Below are 13,162 nucleotides of genomic sequence, written 5' to 3'. Positions count from 1 at the left end.
GTGCCCTCTCACAGTCTGGGACCCCTCAGGAGATAATGACCTGCTGGCTTAGGCCCACTTCCGGGTGGCAGAGGGCAGGCCCAATCCCTAGGTGCCTGCCCCGCAGCCCCTGGTCGGGCTCAGAGCAGGGCCGATTAGGGAGTTGGGGCACCGCCCCCTGTCAAGCACAGAGCAGGGCGGATCAGGAGGTTGTAATGCCACCCTCAGTCACGCTCAGGGTAGGGCCGATTTGGGGGTTGGGGTGCAGCCCCCTGTCACACTCAAGGCAGGGTCGATGGGGAGGTTGTGGCGCCACCCCCTGTCACACACAGAGCAGGGCAGATCAGGGGGTTGTGGCGCCACCCCTGTCACATACAGAGCCGGAAGATCAGGGGGTTGGGGCCCCTGCCCCCTGACATGCACAGAGCAGGGCCTATCACAGGGGTTGGGGCTCCGTACCCTGTCACACACAGAGCAGGGCCGATCAAGGGGTTGGGGAGCTCCCCCCTGTCACCCACAGAACAGGGCCAATCAGGGGGTTGGGAAGATACCCCCTGCCATGCACAGAGCAGGGCGGATCAGGAAGTTGTGATGCCACCCTAGGTCAAGCTCATGGTAGGGCCGACTGGGGGGTTGGGGCGCCACCCTCTGTCACACTCAAGGCAGGGCCAGTGGGGAGGTTGTGGCTCCACCCTGTCACACACAGAGCAGGGCCCATGGTGGGTTAGGGCTCCACCCTGTCACACACAGAGTGGGGCTGATCAGGGGGTTGGGGAGCTCCCCCCTATCAGGCACAGAGCAGGGCCGATCAGGGGGTGGGAAGCCTTCCCCTGTCACGAACAGAGCAGGGCGGATAGGGAGGTTGTGACCCCACCCACTGTCACACACAGAGCCGCAGGGCGATCAGGGGGTTTGGGCGCTGCCCCCTGTCACACTGCTCCAGGGGCCAGGAGACCTCACGGCTTCGCTGATCCCAGTGCTGGGAGGCCTCGTGGCTCTGCTTGACACTGGGGCAGTGAGGCCTCACTGCTCCGCTGATCCCGGTGCTGGGAGGCCTCGCGGCTCCACTGATCCTGGTGCTGGGAGGCATATTACCCTTTTACTATATAGGATAGAGGCCTGGTGCACGGGTGGGGGCCTGCTGGTTTGCCCTGAAGGGTGTCCCGGATCAGGGTGGGGGTCCCCACTGGCTTGCCTGGCCAGCCTGGATGAGGGGATGATGGCTGTTTGCAACTGGTCACACCCCCTTCAGGGTGGGGGTCCCCACTGGGGTGCCTAGCCAGCCTGGATGAGGGGATGATGGCTGTTTGCAGCTGGTTACAGCCCCTTCAGGTTGGAGGTCACCACTGGGGTGCCTGGACAGTCTGGGTGAGGGGCTGAGGGCCATTTTCATGCTGGCGGGTGACTGAAGCTCCCAACCTCTCTTTTATTTCTTTTTTCTTTTTTATTCTGGGATTTATTTACCTTCTATGGCTGTCACTGGAGCTGAGAGCCATCTTTAGCTCTGAGGCTCGGCTCCAGCTCTGAGACCTCGGCTGCTGAAAGCAGGTATCTTGTTTTTTTGGGTTCTATAATCGAAACACTGTTTCAACTCCAGCTCTGAGATCTCTGCTGGCTGAAAGCAGGTTTCTGGGTTTTGTTTAGCTTCTATATTTGCAACATAGTTTCTTAGAGAGCAGCTGAGAGGCCGGCAGCGGCAGGCGGGAAACCTGGCTTCCTCTATCACTGGAGCAAGCAAGCCTCCCTGTTCGCTTCAGCTGCCTGGCTGCCGGCTGCCATCTTGGTTGGCATTTAATTTGCATATATCGCTGATTAGCCAATGGGTAGCATGTCAGTTAATTACCATGTTTCTCTTTTATTAGATAGGATTAAGTGAAAGAAGCCAATCTGAAAGGGATAATTACTGTATGAATCCAACTATATGACATTCTGAAAAAGGGAAAACTGCTAAAAAATATAAATATACCATTCTGGTGAATGATGTTGGGGAGGCTATGCACATGTGCAGACAGAGGGTACGTGGGAAATGTATGTATGCCTCTCTCAATTGTGTTTTAACCTCAAACTTCTCTAAAAAGAATAAAACTTTTATTAAAAAACAACAACCACTCTTCAATACAAAGTGAACAGGGCATTAAATACTACTGGACTTGCCAGACTTTGAGCTAAACACTGGAAGTTAGAGGACTCCAACTTTCAAAACAATGATTATATTGCATTAAGAAAAAAAAAGTGTAGAAAAAGTCCAATTATTTTACAGAGTGTAGACATTTTAAGTCCCCTCCCTACCTATTAAATGCCCTCCACTTTCCCTTTTGTTATCCTCATCCCCTTGATCAGCTTGCCAAAGCTTCAAAACAAACCACTTCTCTTGGCTATTTATGAAGTTGAATGGAGCTGGAAACTCAAGGTCAAAGTCAGGGAACTCTCCTGTGAAGGACAATTTACAACACTCAGAATGCATTCTTCCCTGCCCTACCTTCTGCCACTCCCTCCTTCCCTCTCCTGCCTCACTACCCAGTAAAACTTCTTCTGATTTTAGGACCTGCTTCTTGCTTCTTATGAATGTCAAAATTCCTGATTGGACTCTAAAAGTAGGAATTAAATATCTTAGGCAAATATTTTAATTGTCTTCCAATGTGACTGTTTCTATACATGTAGAATGAGAGTTTTAGATGTGGCTATCTCCACAAAATCAAAGATCTCAATATCAGTAGTTTAATCAATTTGCCTTTCATATATTTTCTATCAAAATTTGCATCTTGCTCTTCAAGGCCCCAGCTCTGGCAAGTCACCTGTTTCCTAACTGCTGTTCAATTGTTTTCCTATGTAGAACATCTGATTATTTTCTTATTCCTGGTACAAGAATGTATCTCCTATAATGATCTTGTTAGTCTTCAGAAATTGTGTGCAGGTCAGGATGGCATCTTGGGGCTTTTCTGACAGAACCTGTTTAATAACTCTTTTGTCTATCTCATACCCCTCATTCCAATTTAGTTTGATAATACCCACATTATAATTATCTCTTCAGATCCTGTGACTCATATAACAATATATTAATTTCTTCTGATTCATAAAATAGATATAGGTAGGGTTTAGTACATGTGAAATGTCAATATGTACAAAATTAAGAATAATATTATGTAATTGTGCTGAAGTTTGTCATCTATTTCTTTGTAGTCCTTTCAGGAACTACAACAAAGCAATGGATATGAAATGCATTTAAATAATGTCTCCTTATTGGGCCATAGAGAAACTTATCATTATATGGTTGGAGTATAATTAATAGTACTGGTTTAGCTCTCTTTTTCCCACATGGTTACTAAAGTTAAAATGTTATAAAATAATAACAGAAGCATTTGCTGTCAAGGTTCGGGCTCTCAGCTGACGACTGACCAAACAACAAGTTGTCAAGGGCAGGTCTGGTGACTACTGAGCTCTCCTGTCCACTCCACATCATCCCCTTTATTGTAGTGGCAACAGCATGGAACAAATCTGCAGCCAATCATTTTGGCTCATGAATCCTCTACACCACGCATTAGTCTCCACCTTTGTTCTGACATTTGGAATTTAAAAACTTAAGTTTGGACTGGCTAATTGGCTCTTTGCAGAAATTCACAAAGTACTTTTCAAGTATTTAACAACACACACACACACACACACACACACACACACACACACACACACACACACACCCTGGCAATTAATAACTGCTTGCTGTGGTAGCCTTCTCACTTCTCTAATGAGTTGACTTTTGTAACCAGTGAAACGACACTGCTTTTTAGCCTAAAGAGATAGCGAGGAGATGTCGTATTCCTTAAGTCCTCTGTTCCTTGATTATATAACTTGCTGTTCTCTCCTGTACCTCCTAATGACAATAACCCAAAACAGTAACCATGGTAACCCCCAGCAACAGCCAAGCTCCTTCCTTCTTTGTTGTAGCCAATTGCTGGCCACCTTTTCTAACTTATTAATAATCAGAGAAACAATTTGATTAAACACACAGGGATTATTTTGAGTGGCATCTTTATAATTCTGCAGAAACTACAAAACTAACCTAATCAATGAAAATGGTTGAGGTTGCTCACAATAGCTTGTTTTCTCTTAATTCTTAAATTTAATCTGTCACTAAGTCATACTGATTTTTTTCTCCTAAATATAGCTCAAATCATTTATTTCTTTCCTTGGTCTAAGCCACTGAACTATTTCAATACCCCCAAATATGTCCCTGCCCTCCATTCATTCCCACTTCCCTTGTCATTAGTGAGCTGGTTAGCTCTCAGATCCTTCCCATGCACTGCTTGACATTGTAGGGGAGGCTAAGCCTTGTAGCTTTGAGAATCAGGTTATGTGTCAGTTGACTTCCTGCTGGTTCTACTGATGGAAAATAGTGGCAGGAGACTGGAGGATGTAGGAAGGGAAAAGCCAGCTATTTTCCTCTTCTTTTTCTACCCCCGGCAGAATCTCTGGCACTCTCTGATCTGATTCCCATCTTCCATGGTTCTAGTTTCTCCTAGGAAACCCTGGACTCCTTCTTTTCTCCCTCCAGCCTTGGTGTGTTAGAGACTTCCAGCTGTTGCTGACTCTGGGTTACCTTGCTCTGACCTATTGACTTATAATTTACTTCATCAAATATCAATTGTCAACTGACTCTTCCCAGATTACAACTGTCACAGGGAGAAATCAGACAACTACAGCGTTGGGCAAAAGTAGATTTACAGTTGTGAATATGCCAAGCAGAGTTTATTATTGTATTATTATTTATTAATTATTATATTTTCCATATGAACAACTGTAAACTGCTTTTGCCCCACCTTGTATAACCAAGAAATTTTAGGATCCACCACCATTCTTCTAGTTCTCAAGGCCAGGACTAACTCCAGGAGCACAAAATAGCAAAGTTATTATTACGGACAAGAGGCCCAGTGCATGAAATTCATGCGGTGGCGGGGGGGGGGGGTGTTGTCCCTCAGCCCAGCCTGCACCCTCTTCAATCTGTGACCCCTCAGGGGATGTCTGACTGCCGGTTTAGGCCCAATTTTAGGGCCTAAACCGGCAGTCAGACATCCCTCTCACAATCTGGGACTGCTGGCTTCCAACCGCTCGCCTGCCTGCCTGCCTGCCTGATTGCCCCTAACCACTTCTGCCTGCCAGCCTGATCAATGCCTAACTGCTCCCCTGCTGGCCCAATCGCCCCCAACTGCCCTCCCCTGCTGGCCTGGTAACCCCTAACTGGCCTTCCCTGCAGGCCTGGTCGCCCCCAACTGCCCTACCCTGCTGTCCTGGTCTCCCCCAACTGCCTTGCCCTACTGGCCATCTTGTGGTGGCCATCTTGTGACCACATTGGGGCAGCCATCTTGTGTGAGGGTGTGGCAGTCAATTTGCATATTACCACTTTATTCTATAGGATTAGTTGATGGATGTTCTGTACAAGAACTAAAACCAGAAGCTCACCATTGAAACGGAATAAGAAGAGCATTTAACAAAGAAAAGTCATCAACAACATTAAAAAACAAACAAACAAAAAACATACTTTGACTATGAATTGTTTACTCCCCACATAGACTACTAATGATTATTTATCATGTGGATTCTCTCTGGCTTTTTAACTCTTTCTTCTTGAATATGATGATGGGTGGGAGCCTCTGTATCTGGCTAGACAGACTTCATAAGGATAGCTGCAGACACAGCAATACACTAATGGTGTTAAGATGAAAGTCTCCACTAAGGAGGGTCTTTTTTGTTTTGTTGTTTGTACAGTTACTGAGCAAAGAGTACTAGTATGTGCCTCCGCCTTAATTGCCAGGTTTCTCTGCAGAGTACACAATTCCCTTTCTGCAGTCTTAGCAGTTTCTCAGCAATGCTGGTGGCCAAAAGTCCCTGTATAGTCCAAATATTTTGGACCATTAAATATTTTTAAATATATGGTCTTTAATATTTATATCCCATGGAAATCATACTTTGGGTCTGGCTAAGTCTCCTTTCCTTACAGACTTAATTTTCTATAAACTCATTGCAACTAAACTGGGAAAATAAAAGGTCCCAAATTATATTTAATTATTATTCAACATAATGTTTAGAATTTGATATTTATGAAAGGAAAACACCATCTCTTATGATTGGGGCTCTGACTCTAGTACTATCTACATTTCAAGGTGAGTTTTTCAGAAAAAGAAACAATTATTCCAAGAGGTTCTTTTCTTGTTACTTTTCTAGGTAAATGTAGGTTCATCTCAGTATTTGCCTCTTGTGTGGTAATATAGCATAGTGGTTGAGAGCATGGACTCTGTTCGTACATAGGAAAACAGTGGATTTTTGTACATTGATTTTGTATCCTGAAATTTTACTGTATTTGCTTATTGCTTCCAATCATATTTTGATGGGGTCTTTAGGGTTTTTTGTGTACAGAATCATGTCATCTGCAAATAGTGACACTTTTACTTCTTCCTTCCTAATTTGGATGCCTTTTATTTTGTTCTCTTGCCTGGTTGCTATAGCTAGGACATCCAGAACTAGGTTGAATAAGAGTAGTAAGAGTGAGCGACCTTGTCTTGTCCCTGATTTTAGAGAAAAACATTCAGTTTTTCACCATTGAGTATGATAGTGGCTGAGGGATTTTCAATATGGCCTTTATTATGTTGATAATTTCTTTCTATACCTATTTTGAGTGGTTTAATCAGAAATGGATGTTCTAGCTTATCAAATGTTTTTACTTCATCTATTGACAAGTTCATGTGAATTTTAACTTTTCTTTTGTTAATGTGGTGTAAAATATTAATCAAAACTCATGGACACAGACAACAGTATGGTGGTTACTAGAGAAAAGGAGTGGTGGGTTGTTGAGGGTTGGAGGGCCCTAATATATGGTGATGGAAGATGGTTTGACTTTGAGTGGTGGGCATACAATGCAATTTACAGATTTTGTATCATAGAAATGCACATTTGAAACCTATAGATCCTATTAACCAATTTCATCGCAATAAATTTAATTTTAAAAAATACCATCATGGACTTTGAGTTGAGAGACCTGGATTTGAGTCCCAACTCCAACACTCACCAGCAGGATCAGCTGAGGTAAATTGAACTCCCAGTGCCTCAGCTTCCTCATGTCTACAGTAGGAGTAATAATAGCATTATTATGACAATTAATGGCTTATTTGTATAAAATGCTTACCAGGATGCTTAACACCTAAGGAGTTTGATATATATTGCCTATTCTCATTGTTACTTTCATTCTTAATATGTGTACTTATTTTGTATGGATTTTTTAAGGAAAAGTCTCTCCCCATTCCAAATAAATTTCTCCTTCTCTTACTAAGCATGAAATCAAAATTAAGCTTTTTATAATAATTAACTCAACATCTGTATGTAATTATTTCATTAAAGTTATATACACCAAATCTAATATAGAAAAAAATTATTACTCCTTTTTTGTAAATATGTGGTTAAAACCAAGGACTTTTGTCATCAAAATTCAATTCTTTCCACTCCCCTGTGTGATTTAATATACAGAAGAGCAGCCAAAACACAATGTAACTCTTTTCTTTCTTACTCTCTCTCCTCCACTCCAGGCAAAGTCCTCCACCCTCCCCTCAACCAGTTTCATGTTTTCACCCCACTGCCTCTCTACCTTCATCAGTTCCCATTTTCTCACTCCTCATTTACTAACTCTTTAATTCCAAATAACTTTATTCAACTTAATTAATGTCAGATAATGAGGATATAATATTTTGAAGACATAGTTCAGCTCTTTAGAAATTCAAAATTAGAAAATTTCAAAAGTAATGATGCCAATTGTTAAAATATAACACACAGTTAACAAGAAGTAGGTTATGAAGTTGCAAAAAATTGAAAGAGATTACATTTTGTTGAGGGGGGGAATTTAGAAAATACTTTATGGAGGAGCTTTGAAAGATGATTATGGTTTCATCATGAAAAGATAAGAACAGCATGAGCCAAGATAACCCAGGAATGTCAGAGATGTTTGTGGGGATCATGAAATAGTCTGATTGCCTTAAAAGTCTCATAAGTAGAGGTGTAGCTAAGAGTGAGAAAGGATTAGGAACATTTGGTGGAATGTTCAGAGCATTAGAATAAACAATATATGCATGTGATTAACAGTAAATAATAAAATGAAAATTTTAAGGCAAGATAGCAGTGTTTACATTTGTATTTTTATATGTTAACATTTATTTTGCTGCACAAATTCTAGAAAACTTAGGCATGAAATATAACACTACACAAAATACAAGCATAAGATCTAGCCAAATTCCTCTGCTTAAAAACAAACATTTGCATTATTACTTAAAGATTTCAGCAAACAGGGCTTATTATGCTTTAAATTCTTTAGGCATGAAAATAAATATATTCATACCTGTGCATTGCTATTTGCTTAGTCTCATTACAAGCCATAAGACATGTCAGAACAAATAACTCAAATTCTATTATCTTGCCTATTGTAATGGTAGAGATAAATCCAAGCATTTGGGTTTAATTCACTTGATAAATAGCTGGGGAATTTGTCTTTTTATGAAACTTCAAGAAGAATAAAAAAGACTTTGTTTTAATTATGTGTTAGAATGTTAAGAAAAATACCTATTTTATCAGCAATTGAGAATTAATAAACAGCCTCATAAGAAAAATCCAGTTGGTGTAGAAAATCCCTGCAGCAAAAAGTGGATCATTTATATAAACAACTGTTTTTGCAAAAACTTATACATTTGCTAAGCCACTTTTGAAGAGACGCTGCCATGGTAATTTTTTTTTTTCATTCCACCTGCACTACCTCTTTACAATCATTAAGGTGAAACAAACCTACTTTCCTTCTTGCTTTTTCCTTCCCTTGATACTCTTACCAAGAATTAGAAATGTTATTATTCTGTTCCAACAATCAAAATTTGACTTTTTGTGATTCTCTCTACAGTATGTTTCTTATTCCTTTGATGTCCATATTCTCTATGTTGTTTGTTTTATTTTATTTGGATTTAACTTGCTATTCTTTCAAAAAAAATTTTTCTCAAGATAGATGAGCTAATTCATTTCTTTTCTAATGCATGAATTTAAAGAAAAAAATTTTCCTTTAAACACAATTTCTCTAAGTATACTTTTGTTATGATTTAGTTAAGCCTATGTTCTAATTTTCATTATAATTTCATTGATCTAGGGTTCATTTTAAAGCTCATTTCTTAATTTTAAAAGATTACAAGTTTTGTTCTAGCTTTAAAAAATAATTAACTTCTATCTATTTTTTATTGCTTAAAGTAATACAAAGGGTATTACATACGTGTCCATTCCCCCCCCCCCCGCCCTAGACAGTCCCCTAGCCTCCCCTATCCCCCAGTGTCTTATGTCCATTGGTTATGCTTATATGCATGCATACAAGTCCTTTGGTTGATCTCTTACCCCCCTATCTCCTGTCCCCCAACCCTCCCCGGCCTTCCCGCTGCAGTTTGACAATCTGTTTGAGGCAGCTCTGCCTCTGTATCTATTATTGTTCAAAAGTTTATAATGGTCTCTATTATCCATGAATGAGTGAGATCATGTGGTATTTTTCCTTCTTGACTGGCTTATTTCACTTAGCATAATGCTCTCCAGTTCCATCCATGCTGTTGCAAATGGTAAGAGTTCCTTCCTTTTTAGAGCAGCATAGTATTCCATTGTGTAGATGTACCACCGTTTTCTAATCCATTCATCTACTGATGGGCACTTCGGCTGTTTCCAGATCTTAGCTATGGTGAATTGTGCTGCTATGAACATAGGGGTGCATATATCCTTTCTGATTGGTGTTTCTGGTTTCTTGGGATATATTCCTAGAAGTGGGATCACAGGATCAAATGGGAGTTCCATTTTCAGTTTTTTGAGGAAACTCCATACTGTCTTCCATAGTGGCTGCAGCAGTCTGCATTCCCACCAGCAGTGCACAAGTGTTCCTTTTTCTCCACATCCTCTCCAACACTTGTCGTTTGTTGATTTGTTGATAGCCAGTCTGACAGGTGTGAGATGGTACCTCATTGCTGTTTTGATTTGCATCTCTCGGATGATTAGTGACTTTGAGCATGTTCTCATATTTTTCTTGGCTTTCTGAATGTCCTCTTTTGAAAGGTGTCTATTTAGGTCCTTTGCCCATTTTTTGATTGGATTGTTTATCTTCCTTTTGTTAAGTTGTATGAGTTCCCTATAAATTTTGGAGATTAGGCCCTTATCAGATATGACATTGGCAAATATGTTTTCCCACACAGTGGGTTTTCTCGTTGTTTTGTTGATGGTTTCTTTTGCTGTGCAGAAGCTTTTTATTTTGATGTAGTCCCATTTGTTCATTTTCTCTTTAGTTTCAAGTGCCCTAGGAGCTGTATCAGTGAAGAAATTGCTTCGGCATATGTCTGAGATTTTGTTGCCTTTGGATTCTTCTAGAATTTTTATGGTTTCCTGTCGTACATTTAAGTCCTTTATCCATTTTGAGTTTATTTTTGTGTATGGTGTAAGTTGGTGGTCTAGTTTCATTTTCTTGCATATATCTGTCCAATTTTCCCAACACCATTTATTGAAGAGACTATCTTGACTCCATTGTATGTTCTTGCCTCCTTTGTCAAATATTAATTGAGCATATTGGTTCGGGCCGATTTCTGGGCTCTCTATTCTATTCCATTGATCTATATGCCTATTCTTGTGCCAGTACCAGGCAGTTTTGAGAACAGTGGCTTTGTAATACATCTTGATATCTGGTATTGAGATCCCACCTACTTTGTTCTTTTTCAGGATTGCTGCAGCTATTCGGGGTCTTTTTTTATTCCAGATGAATTTTTGGAGAGTTCGTTCTAGATCTCTGAAGTATGCCGTTGGTATTTTAATGGGAAGTGCGTTGAATTTATAGATTGCTTTGGGTAGTATGGACATTTTAATGATGTTGATTCTACCAATCCATGAACACGGTATGTTCTTCCATCTGTTTATGTCTTCCTCTATATCTTTTTTCAACGTCCTGTAGTTTTCTGAGTAGAGGTCTTTTACCTCTTTAGTTAAGTTTATTCCTAGGTAGCTTAATTTTTTTGGTGCAATGGTAAACGGGATTGTTTTTATAATCTCTCTTTCTGAAAGTTCACAATTGGTGTATAGAAATGCCTCAGATTTCTTGGGGTTAATTTTGTATCCTGCTACATTGCCAAATTCATGTATTAAGTCTAGTAGCTTTTTGATGGAGTCTCTAGGGTTTTGTATGTATAATTGCCGGGAGCCGGTCCATCCTTGCTGTTTCAAGGGACCTGGCATATATGGCATACGGTTCTTAATATGTTTGCTCACCTTCTTGGCGCTGTGTTTTAACCAAAGTCACCTCTCCGAGAAAGGTTGAATCCCCAGGTAGGGATTTTCCCCTGAAGTTAGGGAGGGAATAAAACCCGTCAACTAAGTGCCAGGCGGGTAGTTAATCCCTTTAACTACGAACAATCATGCTTAAACTACATAATCTTTTCTCCCTGGAATGGAGATAAGAAACGCCCTAACCTTTGATTTGAGAACCAAGATGGCGGCATAGGTTAACGCCGGAGTTTGCTGCTTTGAACAACTACTTCAAAAGTGAAACCAAAAAACGGAAGGGACATCACCCAGAACCACAGGAACGCTGGCTGAGTGGAAGTCCTACAACTAGGAGGAAAGAGAAACGCACACGGACACTCAGAGGAGGCGCAGTGCTGAAGTCAAATTCTGAGGTGCGGAGTGCGCGGAGCGGGCTGGCGGCGGAGGGCGCGGTTGGCGTTTTCAATCGGGAGGGAGTCGCAGACTCTGAGCTCCAGATCCGGGTGAGTCTTTAGGGACCCAGACTCAAACGGGAGAAGCGGGACTGTCTGGCTTCGGTCAGAGCGAGTGCAGCTTTCTCTCCGAGCTTTGCAGCGGGTGCTGGGACTCAGAGAGGCAGAGCCCCTGGGGACAGGACTGAGAGCCGCCATAACTGCTCTCTCCGGCCCACCCTGTTGATCCTGTGCGACCCGCCCCGCCCAAGCCCTGCACAGAGGCATTTGCCGGATAGCCTCAGGCAAACGCCAGATTAGCACCTCCCTAGAGGACAGAAGTTCTCTCACCGCTGACACAGCTGATTCTCATAGCCACTTGGCCTGGAGGTCAAACCCTCCCTGGAATTAGCTACAACAATCAAGATTTAACTATAAGACTGCGAACAAAGACCACTAGGGGGTGCACCAAGGAAGCATAACAAAATGCGGAGACAAAGAAACAGGACAAAATTGTCAATGGAAGATATAGAGTTCAGAACCACACTTTTAAGGTCTCTCAAGAACTGTTTAGAAGCTGCCGATAAACTTAATGAGATCTACACGAAAACTAATAAGACCCTCGATCTTATATTGGGGAACCAACTAGAAATTAAGCATACACGGACTGAAATAACGAATATTATACAGACGCCTGACAGCAGACCAGAGGAGCGCAAGAATCAAGTCAATGATTTGAAATGCGAGGAAGCAAAAAACATCCAACCAGAAAAGCAAAATGAAAAAAGAATCCAAAAATGCGAGGATAGTGTAAGGAGCCTCTGGGACAGCTTCAAGTGTACCAACATCAGAATTATAGGGGTGCCAGAAGATGAGAGAGAGCAAGATATTGAAAACCTATTTGAAGAAATAATGCCAGAAAACTTCCCCCACCTGGTGAAAGAAATGGACTTACAGGTCCAAGAAGCGTGGAGAACCCCAAACAAAAGGAATCCAAAGAGGACCACACCAAGACACATCATAATTAAAATGCCAAGAGCAAAAGATAAAGAGAGAATCTTAAAAACAGCAAGAAAAAGAAACTCAGTTACCTACAAGGGAATACCCATACGACTGTCAGCTGATTTCTCAACAGAAACTTTGCAGGCCAGAAGGGAGTGGCAAGAAATATTCAAAGTGATGAATACCAAGAACCTACAACCAAGATTACTTTATCCAGCAAAGCTATCATTCAGAATTGAAGGTCAGATAAAGAGCTTCACAGATAAGGAAAAGCTAAAGGAGTTCATCACCACCAAACCTGGATTATATGAAATGCTGAAAGGTATCCTTTTAGAAGAGGAAGAGGAAGAAAAAGGTAAAGATACAAATTATGAACAACAAATATGCATCTATCAACAAGTGAATCTAAGAATCAAGTGAATAAATAATCTGATGAACAGAATGAACTGTTGATTATA

This window comes from Myotis daubentonii, chromosome 3 (genome assembly GCF_963259705.1).
Source record: "Myotis daubentonii chromosome 3, mMyoDau2.1, whole genome shotgun sequence".
NCBI classification, from domain to species: Eukaryota; Metazoa; Chordata; class Mammalia; order Chiroptera; family Vespertilionidae; genus Myotis; species Myotis daubentonii.
This window is presented reverse-complemented; position numbering follows the sequence as displayed.